General features: G+C 49.3%; 1 protein-coding gene across 3 annotated transcripts in view; it reads left to right on the top strand.

Annotated features, from left to right (window-relative positions):
- Positions 1-529: 529 nt before the first annotated feature.
- Dgkg (diacylglycerol kinase gamma) overlaps positions 530-11,522 on the top strand; it is a 189,508-nt gene continuing 178,515 nt past the window's right edge. The window contains exon 1 of one of the 3 annotated variants that reach the window (XM_021636139.2): positions 530-866. The gene's annotated coding sequence lies outside the window, so the exon portion shown is untranslated. Of the gene's footprint in view, positions 867-7,739; positions 7,759-11,522 lie in introns of those variants that run through there. The other 2 variants (XM_021636137.2, XM_060370120.1) reach the window with 2 other exon arrangements.

The following is an 11,522-nucleotide window of genomic DNA, read 5'->3' as shown; positions in this document are numbered from 1 at the left end:
GGCTAGCTGAATTGATCCCAACCATGTATACCTGCAGAGGAGAAAGGATCGCCCCACTATTGCCCCCGGGTCAGGATTATCAGAAACGTCGTCCTGGACAGGACATCAGAGTTCCTAGAAAACAGAGAACTTGTTGATTTATTTTTATGTTTACATATATTCTTTCCTCTGCTTTGGTTGGGATATTCAGGCAGCCCCTACCCCTAGGTGTCTAGGTTAAGGGAAGTCAACAGCCAGAGGATGCTGTCTTTTTCAAGTAATTGTCCTCTATCTCGATGCCAGCCAGCTGGTTTTCTCGCAGCCACCAGCACTCTGACCAAAAAAAAAAAAAAAAAAAAAAAACCCTGCGAATCAGGAGCGCCCTGATCACGCCTGCACACGCAGGTACCCACCGGACAGTCGGCGCCCGTGGATGTGCAGCAGCACGTGTTTTCATGTGTGTGCACCCGAGTGTTTGTGGGGGGCGCGTGTGTGTGTCTGCGCGCGCGCGCGCCGGTGTGTGGAGGGGGCGGGCTCTGCGCCCGGGGTGGGGGGGGCAGGGCTCCGCAGCGAGAGTGGCAGCTGGACCTGGCGATGCTGAGAGGGACAGGGCGCAGAGCCGCAGTGCCGTAGCGGGCAGCGGAGGCAGCCGGCCCTTCCAGCAGCCAACCGAGCCCCTAGCGGGAGGCGGGAGACCCCGGGGCGCCAACCCCTGGCGGCCGGCTGATGTCTCCGCCCCGGAGAGGGCTGCACCGGGAGGACGCCCGGGCGGCCGGCTCTTCGGTCCCCTTCTGTCCCTCGGTTCTTCTTTCCTCCCAAGTAAGGGAATAAGAGGCTGAAGAAGGGAGCGCCCCCGGCGAGCGCGCAACCAAGTGTTGCACGGTGAGGTAAGACCGCTGCCGCGAACCAGGGGGTCGCCAGCTGGGGATGGGGGTGGCGGGGTGGGGGGACCCGGCAGCAACTTGGAGAGTCGGGGTCAAAGAGGGAGCCGCTCCCGCGGCCGGGAGAAGAGCCGCAGGCGAGACGGCGCCACCTGCCCCAGACCCCGGCCCCAGGGGATGCGCCAGGGCGCCGGGCAGGGCGGGGCCCCCCTCCGCGCGCGCTCGGTGCGGACGCCGGAGGTGTGCGGCGGCCGGGCGGCCTTGCTTCGGGCAGTTGGCTGAAGCCACTCGTCTAATGTCAGCCCTCTTTAACCTTAGCTCCAGGGCACCCCAGAGCGCAGCCCAGGGAGCCCGAGGGCTGCGGGGAGCAAGGGGATGGTCTTCCCCGCTGCCTGGCCTCCTGGAGCCCCTGACGGTCGCCCCTCGGGGGTTCCGGAGACTTTGGGACACTCCAAGTTCAAAGCCTCTGGGGGTGGGGGTGGGCTTAGAGGGGAGCGGGAGAGGATGCGGACGCCTCAGCAGCTAGAAGGGGGAGCGTCGCGGGCGCCTAAAGCTGACCTGTTTCTGTCGGGTCACGAGACCCGGCTTGTGTTTCCGTCTCGATCAGGGCACCATCCAGCATCACCTGTGGGGCTGTGGGGCGTTCGGAAACTCCACCAGGCCGCCGCAGCCCGTACCTTCCGGCGCCCCTTTTCTCAGGACTTGTAGACTAGAATCTGAGGAGGGGGCTGCGGAGTTCCTGAAAGCCCTACAGGTGATTGCGGGGCTCTGCCTCCATCCCCGCCGCCAGCGGACGGGGAGGGGGGGGTGGAGAAAAGCGCCATCTGCAAGCTGTCCTGCTGTACAGGGTAGCCGGGTGGCGGAGAGACCCCTCCCTCAGTCACGGGGTGGGTGGGTTTGCCGAGGGGCGGAACGACTCGGGACTGAACCGCAGGGGCGTCCAGGAGCCCTGTGTGACCCCCGTGGGCTCACCTGTTCCACGCCGCTTGGGTTATCTGCCTCATTAGCATACGATGACCTCCCTGTGGAGAGGTGTTTGTCACGCTTTTCGGTTTAGGACCTCAGGGGACACATCACAGAGCTAGAGGTGTCACCCCCAAACAGGATGAGGGACAGTAGTCAGACGGCAGCCTGGAAACTGCCTCTCTGGTCCGGATGGGGGCATCGGCTTGGTTGTCTTGGTGCCTGGGATTCAGCGTTCATAAAACGCAGCTCCAGGAGCCACTTGCTGGAGCACAGAGCATCCTCACAGTCAATAAAGGGCTGAAGGACGGTGGCCCCCAGTGCAAACCTCAAAAGGCAAACACACGCGCACGCACACACACACACACACATGCTTTTACGACTATGCCCTGCTCAGTCTGTGGGCATCCCCTGACATGGGAAGGTGCTTCTTCCTTAAACGGTTGTCTTTGCCAGAAATTCCACTTGGAATATAAATTACCCTCGTTAACTAAAACTGCTGCCACTAAGCTAAGCTGATTTCCTGTGACGCTTCTGATCTGACCTGAGTCCCGATGCTCCCCACCTTTAACATTTCACTCCAGTATCTAGGCATTATTGTTTCCGGGAGAGCTCTGGGGGCAGGAAGTGTGTGCGTGCCTGTGCGTGTGTGGGTGTACATGACCCATGTCTCTGTGTGTTCGTGCCCAATTATCTATGTGTATGGTTTATGTTTCTGTACGTACATGTCTCCTCTATGCGTATAAGTGCTACGCACGTGTGTGTGCGCGTGCATGCGTGCGTGCGTGCGTGCGTGCGTGCGTGCGTGTGTGTGTGTGTGTGTGTGTGTGTGTGTGTGTGTGTGTGTAAGATCCTCTATCACTTTCCACCTTGTTTTCAGACAGGGTCTCACTAAACACAGAGCTGGCTGAGACAACCAGACCGGCTGGCCACGAGGCCTGGGAACCCTCCTGCCTCGGCTGAACCACAGCTGCCTTGCCCCGCTTTGGGCGTGGGTGTGAGGATTGGAACTCTGATCCCCACGCTCAAGCGACAGGCGTTTTACTGAGGAGCCACCCCATCTCCCCCAGCCCCATTCACTTTATACTTGTATGTAGTCCTTTATTCAGCTCAACCAAAATATGAGGGGAAACAATAAACATCAGAGCTGCCGGGAAGGCAGAGTCTTGGAAGTGGAAGAAACTCCGGCTTCTCCGCTGCCCACTCTGCACGACACCGAGAAGTGTCGAGGACCCCCTCAAGCTCTGACCCCCCTCCCCCAGAGGCCCAGCACATGTGTGACTCTGTGTAAGTGCCTGCCAAGGCTGGCCCCAGCTCCTCCCCTGGAAGAGAAAGAGGAAATGCTGGTTCATTGTGGGTAGCGTTCTTTTTTAAAACATCACATTGCATTACCCCATTCTAATATATTCTCACTGTGGTGATAGTTCCTCCTCATTGCGAAAGAGTTGGGGAGTTAAAAAAGTTTTGGTTTTTTTTTTTTTAAATATTGCCCATGATTCCTCCACCAAATCCCCCATTTTTAATGCATTGACATATTTCTCTTCTGTCTATTTTTATGCCTTGAAATCATATGCTCCATAGAGGGCCAGCATTTGTAGGTAACCTAATAAATGTACTTTGCATGGTTTTAATCATTTTATCTTCATTATGTCACTTAGTCCTAGGAAGTCCCTCTGAGAGAGGTGTTATTATTATCAACCCCGTTTCTCTAGGCCGTCAGAGCATACAGGTGACTCTCTCTGGAGACAGAGCTACCGTGCAGGTCCAAGCTCACCGACTCCGAGGTGCAGTCACTATTACTCCTCTGGTTTTTTGTTTTGTTTTGTTTTGTTTTTCCTCAGTTGGTCACATAGTGAGCATCCCTCAACAGCATCGTTTCCCAGCTGTGTGTTATTACACTGTTAGCCTTTGAAGTCGCGTGCTCCCTCCAGCAACTGCAAAGAAGTCTGGGCAAAAGCTTTGCCATGCACATTTCCAGTTCCTTTTTTTCGGGTAGGTTCCCAGAAGGAGATTCACCAAGCCAAAGGACATGACTAATTGGAGGTTCCTTATAGGTAGACACAAAGCCACTGCTCCTTATAGGTACAAAAGAGCTACACTGACTTATACTTCCATTTCCCTCGAGGCAGCTCTACCGCAGTCTAAGTAGGTAACCCATAACTACCCAAGAACTGTGCAGAGCAACGCAGGACAAAGCCACAGACGTGAGCATCTCCAGAAGGGTGGAGAAGCTACAGTCTACCTAAACTATACACTAAGATACGGATATGGAGAGCATTTCATATAAGGCTACTGTTACTTATTGCTGTTGTTTTCTGAGACAAGGTCCTACTCATGTAAACTAGGCTATCCTCAAACTTCCAACAGTCCTCCTGCCTCAGCCTCCCAAGGGATGGGATTATAGGCTGCTAAACCATGGTTGGCTTTTAAAACTGTACCTATTTTTCCATGAATGACTTTAGTCCATGCTACTCCTTGGCCAGGTATCACATAGTAACTTGGAGCAAATCAAACTACTGAACAAAATACATGAATGTATATGATATCCCACACCTGCACACCACGATTACAGCAATCTTCACCCTTGTAGACACACATCACCCTCACAGCCAGGTTCCACAGGCTTCCGCGAGTCTTTTATATATTTTTCATAGTCTGGCCAGGTTCACAGAGCTGTCTGTTTACATCAAGTTTCAGACTCCCACAGCAAAACCATCACTACTTATAAGGAACAGAGTTTGTCTAATCAAGCAACAGAAAACCAGCCCAGAAAGAAATAATCCAGTCAAGATAACTCCACATAAGACAAATTTTAAGAGGTTATGGACTGGTGAGATATCTCATCAGCAAACCACTTGTTATGCCCATGCCAAAAAAAAAAAAAAAAAAAAAAAAAGATGGAGACTAGGTTTAGATATCACTACCAACATGAAAAAAAAAAGAGTGCGTGGTGTGTGCCTATAATCCTAGTTCTGGGGAGGAAGAGAGAGGAGGATTCCTGAGGCTGGTTAGCTAGCCAGCCTGGCATCAGTGAGTTCCAGGTTCCCTGAGAGATCATGTCTCAAAATATAGAGTGGAGAAAGTTTGAAGTAGAGAGACTTCTGACCACATACACATATGTACACACACACACACACACACACAGAGAGAGAGAGAGAGAGAGAGAGAGAGAGAGAGAGAGAGAATGAGAGAGGAGAGGTTATCATCACAAAAATATCCTCAGGTCAAAGAAAATGTGGCCGGCAGAAAAGAGGCCCAATCAGACAGTGCACCACCACCCCACAATTGCTCACGTGAGGTCAATTTTTCAAAGAAAACATGTCGGCCCTGGTCATGGGTTTCTTTAGAGCGTGTCTGCCTTGTGCCTACCTCTACTACCAGAACTTGGCTCAGTAGCCCTCTGTTGTTAGACATGGAATAAACATCAGTTGACTCTCACCATGAAATCAACTTTTGTGAGACTCAGCTTGGGTCTGGACAGGTCCCTTCTGAAAATCTCTCCTTGACTGTGTGTGGATGATGGACTTCTCAGCAGCCCTCAGTATATACTTAGGTCACCATTGCACGTGTCTTCAGTAAGGAGCAGGCTCCCTGAGGGCAGAGCTGTGCTACATCCCCAGCACCTGAGGTTCATGCCTAGGTGACAATTTGGTAGATGAACTTACAAGTAAGGATGTCCTGTGCACTGTCGTGGGAGGAGGCGCACATCTCTCTTTCAAGGCATCCTCGTTCTGCTCGGGCAAGTCCTTCTCAGAAATACGCCTGAGATAGATGGAGAGTTGTGTTGTTTCTCTTCCCGTGTTTATTTTAAATCTTCAAAATGAAACCCAATTAAAGTGTCAGCTTCCCGGTCACCCTGGTCATATTTCTTGTGCTTACGTGCTATGGGCAGCTTTCGGAGAACACATTAGAGAGTGTGCAAAAAAAAAATCTCCTCAACTGCAGAAAGTCCAGCATCCTAGAGTTTCGACTGGGTGTCTGCATCTATCTTGTTTTCCGCATGTGTCCTCTATACAGTGTCTGACCCAGAGGAAAGAAGAAGAGGGAGAATGGAGGAGGAGCGGTGCCTGTCCCAGCACCTCCTCCATGCTTCCCGCCTCACTGTACATGGACACACACCCTCACCTAATACTCACACCACCACGAGCCTGATGTCGACAACCCCACCTCCTGGACAGGGACGGTGAAGCTCAGAATGTTTGGGTAGCTCTGCCTGTGTTTGCAATGCCGGCGGGAGAGATGGCGTTTTCGACACGGATCCATATGGTGTTAAGGCCTCAAAGGCTGTCTGCTTTGACTTTGTACTGTTGTTCGTGGTGATGCTGATTAGATTTGTCATCCTCTTGGCTTCCCAGGAAACAGATAAAAGGGTGCATTTGAAGGTGTTCCAAGGGAAACCACCCTTACGATTTGTAGGTGTAAATGGCACTCAAGAGTGCAAAATTGTGCTCAGGGTGTCAGGAGACCTAGCCTCTATATGGACTGGAAAAGGGGAAAGGAATGCACTGGCAAAGCAATCCCGCCAGCCACTGTCCTCCGTGAGGCCCCCAGGAGCAGGGCTGCCTTGCCCGGATCACAGCCCTCTCCTAAGGGAGGACTAATTACAACACAGACGGAAGTGAGAACCTTCCTTCTCCTTCATTTCTGTTTCTTCTAAAAGCTTCCTGAGGTCGAATTGGATATTTATTCCGTTGACACTGGTTGAGACTCCTGCCCACAGAAATAACCCAGCTTGTCCTTAGACTGACCCCTGAACTGCCCTGCTCACCATTTTACTCCTGTTATACAGCTGTGCAAGTGTCGCCTGGAACACAAATGCAGGGTCGTGGCATCTATTCCGAATTATGTCTCATGCAGTTTGTCTTTCTGGCTAACCTGCTATGGTATTGCTGTCTGTACTGTCATCCAGCATTTCTGCTGGCCCTTCCAGCCAGCTTCCAGCCATCCCAAATCTAATGTCCAGGACCACATCCCCTAAGTTATCAGTACAAACAATGAGTGTTATAGGATTATGAGGCATTTCTCTATATGCTCCAAGGACTAGGTATGAATTCAATAATTAAACAACATGTTTTTAGAAAGAAAAAAAAAGACACTACCATTTGGCTTACTGTACGCTCTTCCAAGAGACTGTCAATCAAAACTTACCAAGCATCTTGGATGGTCCTGATTCGCTATCACTGGCCCTCCTTTGGTCTGCTGTTCAGTGCTCTTGTCAAAGAAGCAACACTGCTATTTTGGGTACAAACTACTTTTGGTGAGTTCACATGACCTCCTTGAGATCACAACTTCAGTCCTAAAAGCTGGATCCAAATCCTATTTCAGAACATTTTGTGGGATTAATATCACCTCCTCGAGATAAGAAATGTTTCCAAGTTACTTTCCCAATTAAAAAATAATAATAATAATAGGCTTACATCTGTTCTGAAGGTGGTGGTGATGGTAATGGCGGTGGTGGTAGAGGTACCGGTAATGATAGTGATGGTGATGGTGGTGTGGCCCCCTTGCTGTATGATTGTGGATAGGTTAAAAATTGTGCCACAGTTATTTGAACTGCTTGAGTTGCTTGAGTGTCCTAGAATGCTATTCAATCATGAAAAGATACATGTATTAATTTGTGACATATCTAAGAGTTTCTAGTCTTATTGAAAAGGTTGGAGAAGGAACCAAGAGAATGTCTCATCCCAGGTCATCATCTCAACAAGGAACCCAGGACCAGAGCAGGGCCATGTGCCTGACATCCCAACTGCTTGAAAGACTGAAGCAGGGGGATCACAAGTTCAAGGCTGTGCTTAGTGAAACACCAGGATAAAAGAACAAATAAGCAAACAAAACAAAATGGTAGAAGCTCTCCATCTACTCAGCCTGAGCCTGGCCTGGAGGTCACAGCATTGAGGAACCACCATCTCTCTGCTCTGACCATCACCTCTCCAAGGTGGGATTCCTTCTTCTCTTCTGATGGTTTTTGTTCATGTAAAAATATCCACCTCTCCTTTAAGAATTGGCCTCCTAAGTCAATACCCCCATGAAAATGGGGGGAAAATGATAAATTGCAATGTAAAGAAAGAAGAGCAGGAAAAAAATAACTTAAGAATTTTTCTCCTTCCCTCTTTCTTTCTTTCTTTCTTTCTTTCTTTCTTTCTTTCTTCCTTCCTTCCTTCCTTCCTTTTTTCCTTTTTTCTTTCTCTCCCTCTCTCTCTCTCTCTTTCTCTCTCTCTCTCTCTCTCTCTCTCTCTCTCTCTCTCTCTCCACAGATGTCCACATAGCTCAGGCACCAGGCAGGCCTCAAACTCACAATGCTTCTGCCTCAGCTTCCCAAATACTGGGATTACAAACATCATCCAAGGCAAGAAAGGAACACAAGAGAGAAGAGGCTTAACTGAGAGATTATTTTCATAATTAATAACAACCATGCTTTGCATGGGTACCACACTTAGAAAAACAGGAATGTGTTTATATCCATAGTCTCTCCTGATTCCAATCACAGGTGTGTGAGGCAGGCACCAGGAATGCCACCACCCAGTTTCAAGTCTCACTAGTGTGACCAGGCTGTGAGCTATTGACAAGAAAAGGGGTAATAGAGAAAAAAAACAAAACAACAACAACAACAACAACAAAAAAAAAACTCAATGGCAGCAAACGGCTGATAAAGCCAGATCTGCCCTCCCAGCCAGCCATTTGAGCCTTACCCTCCTCCCTATGTGGTCCTCATGGTGGAGGTGGCTCTCTCGGTGCCTAACTGTGCCTTTCTCTACACAAGTGAACTGACTTTTCACTTTCCTCGTGGCCCATCCGGTGTGGAAGTGCTAAGCAGCCAGGGCTCGGCAGACCACTTTGATTCTCACATATGGAGGCAGAGACTATTGCCCACTGTATTTCCGAGCCTCTCAGCAGCTCTGGGGCAACAGGACAACTTCCACAGTAGCCCCACCTCTAATTAAAGCAACTGAACTAGAAAAATATCTCTCCATCTTCTGTGCTGTCCGATGCTCTTTCCAGAATCTTTGAGGAAGCAGGTGTTGTTATCAGACCACCCCCATCCTAAAGTTACCTCAGCAAGGATGTCCATGAGCCCATGGAGCCGACCCCAGGACATCACTGATAGAAGTGCAGTCTCTTCCCTTTTGTAGTGCCAGCATGCCTAGCTGGCTTTGAATAGACACGAGCTGATGTTTCTCAGGGAGACAACAGCCTTGTGTTCTTATAACCGAGATAGTCCCGCTCTGCCCAGACACCCTGTTGTCCCAAAGCCTAAGTCATGTAGTCACAGCAAGTACATTCCTGAAGAGACAGTCATGAAACCAAATGTGCACTGAGCACCCACTGTGTGCCCCCCACGGGAGCCGCTTTCTAAGGCAGGTCAAGTGTTTTTTTTAGCAATTGTGTGGTACAGAACCAGAACCAGACAGTGCTAATCTTAGATGAGAGTCAGAGGTAAATCCACAAACTGAGAACCTGTTTGCTCACAATGATGTGGCCAATTAGGAAATTGAAAGTTGAGAGTGGAAAAGACGCGAAGCTATCATGGGGTAGGCCGTGTAATCCCGGCACTGGAGAGTTAAGCCAGCCTGGGCTACCAAGTAAGACCCTGCCTCAAAACGTAGTTAAAAGATAACTAAGGCCTTAGAGGGTGGGCCAGTCAGTAAAGTGCTCACCACACAAGCATAAGTGCCCACGTTTGATCCCCCAGAACCCATTCAAAAGCCGGGCCGGCATGGCTACTGCCTGTAATTCCAGAGCTTAGGAGACAGAAATGGGATCCCAGGGGAAAAGCTGGCTAACAAGGTCCAGATTCAGCAAAAGACCCTGCCCTCAAAAAATGAAGTGAAACATTATCTAGGATGATGCCTGAGACCAGCCTCAGGCCTCTGCACAGAAGCACACATATGAACACATGCACCCACACACACAAGTACATACATGTATAACATAGACATGTACAAGCAACAACAAACCATGGATGTAATGGTGTGCACTTCCCCGGGGTGAAGACATAGAATCTTGGGGCTCATTGGCCATCAAGCCTACTTGACAAGCTGCAGACCCTGTCGGAAAAAGCTAGTGGGTGGCATCTAAGAGGCAACACCCAAGGTTGATCTCTGACCTCCACACATGCATACACAAGTACACACACACACACACACACACACACACAAACTTACCTATGTGCACAATACATGAATGAACAGTGGAACGGCTCAGACTTAGACAGAAGGTATAAATGTTATGAATATGCTCATAAAATGCAACTATGAATTTTATTCTTAATAGAGGAGATACAGAACAATTCAGTTATAACCCAAGTGTAAAAGCATGACGTAAGTTCTGACGTTGTGATAAGATGGATGGAACCTGGAGACACATACCATGTGCTGTCACTCATGTTTGGAAGCTCAAGCAATTAGTCTCACAGAAGTCAATAGCAGAAGGAGGTTGGACCTGGTTGCATGGTTTATAATGCCAGCTACTTGGGAGGCTGAGGCAGGAGGATAGAATTAAAGACTTGTCTACTCTGCAGAGTAGGGCTCAGAGCCAGCCTGGACAACTTATTAAAACCTTGTCTCAAAATGGGGGGAAAGCAACAAGAAGCCTGAGGATGTGTCCATAGCATAGCACTTGCTAGCAGGTGGGAAACCCTGAGTTGAATTGTGCTGAATCAAGAGACTGTAAGCACTGAAAATAAAAAGCAAAATTGTGGCTACCCAAGACCAGAGAGACAGGATGGAGAGGAGAGGGATGGCTGGTCGGTGGCTACCGAGGCACAGAGAGGAGCGAGTTCTGTGTTGGCAGAGCAGAGGACCATACAGAGATAATATAGGGACTGCGTGAGGTAAGGTAGAAGACTATTCTTAGGTACTGTACCTAGGAATTGCAGGGAAGTGTTTTTTGGTACCGTGGGGGGCTGTGCATAGGTACTGTGAGAGGCTGTGCTGGTTTGAATAAGAATGGCCCCCATAGTTTCTCATGCTTACATGTCTGGTCCCCTCATCCTTTCTGTTTGGAGCTGTGGCCTTGTTGGAGTGGAGGGGGGGGGGGACTTTTGGAGTAGGCGAGGCCTTGGAGAAGATGAGTGAATGGGAGTGGGCTTTGCAGTTTCAAAAGCCTGTGCCAGCCCCCGTTTCTCTGCCTGCTGCCTGAGGATCAAGCAGTAAAGCCCACAGATCCATCATCTGCCTGCATGCCTCCATTCTCCCTGCCCTGGCCATACTGGACTAACCCTCGAAAACTGTAAGCAAGCCTCCAAGTAAATGCTTTCTTTTGTAAGAGTTGCTTTGGTCATGATGTCTTTTCACAGCAATAGAACACTGACTAAGACAGAGACTCTATAGGGACTGTAGGGAACTGTATTTAGGTACAGTGAAGAGCCATATGTGGGCACTGTGGAGGAATAAGTGTGGCTTCTGTAGGAGACTCTATCTAGGGACTGTAGAGAGCTGTATATAGCACTGCATGCGCATATATATCACTGTAGGACACTGTTTATAGGCACTTTAGGGAAATATACATGTTTTACTTGATATAAGTCTTATACAATGCATGCACGTACTAAAATACTATATACTACCCTTAGTTTGTATAATCTGTATGATTATGTTCCAACTCAAACTAATTTTAAAATCCAAGCTCCTTAATATAAGTACTAATTTTCTCATTTTGTAATGGAGAAAACCATAATTTTTGTTGTTGACACGGAGAGAG

Source organism: Meriones unguiculatus, chromosome 17 (genome assembly GCF_030254825.1).
Source record: "Meriones unguiculatus strain TT.TT164.6M chromosome 17, Bangor_MerUng_6.1, whole genome shotgun sequence".
NCBI classification, from domain to species: domain Eukaryota; kingdom Metazoa; phylum Chordata; class Mammalia; order Rodentia; family Muridae; genus Meriones; species Meriones unguiculatus.
The sequence above is the reverse complement of the archived record's forward strand: the minus strand, read 5'-3'. Positions and strand labels throughout refer to the sequence as shown.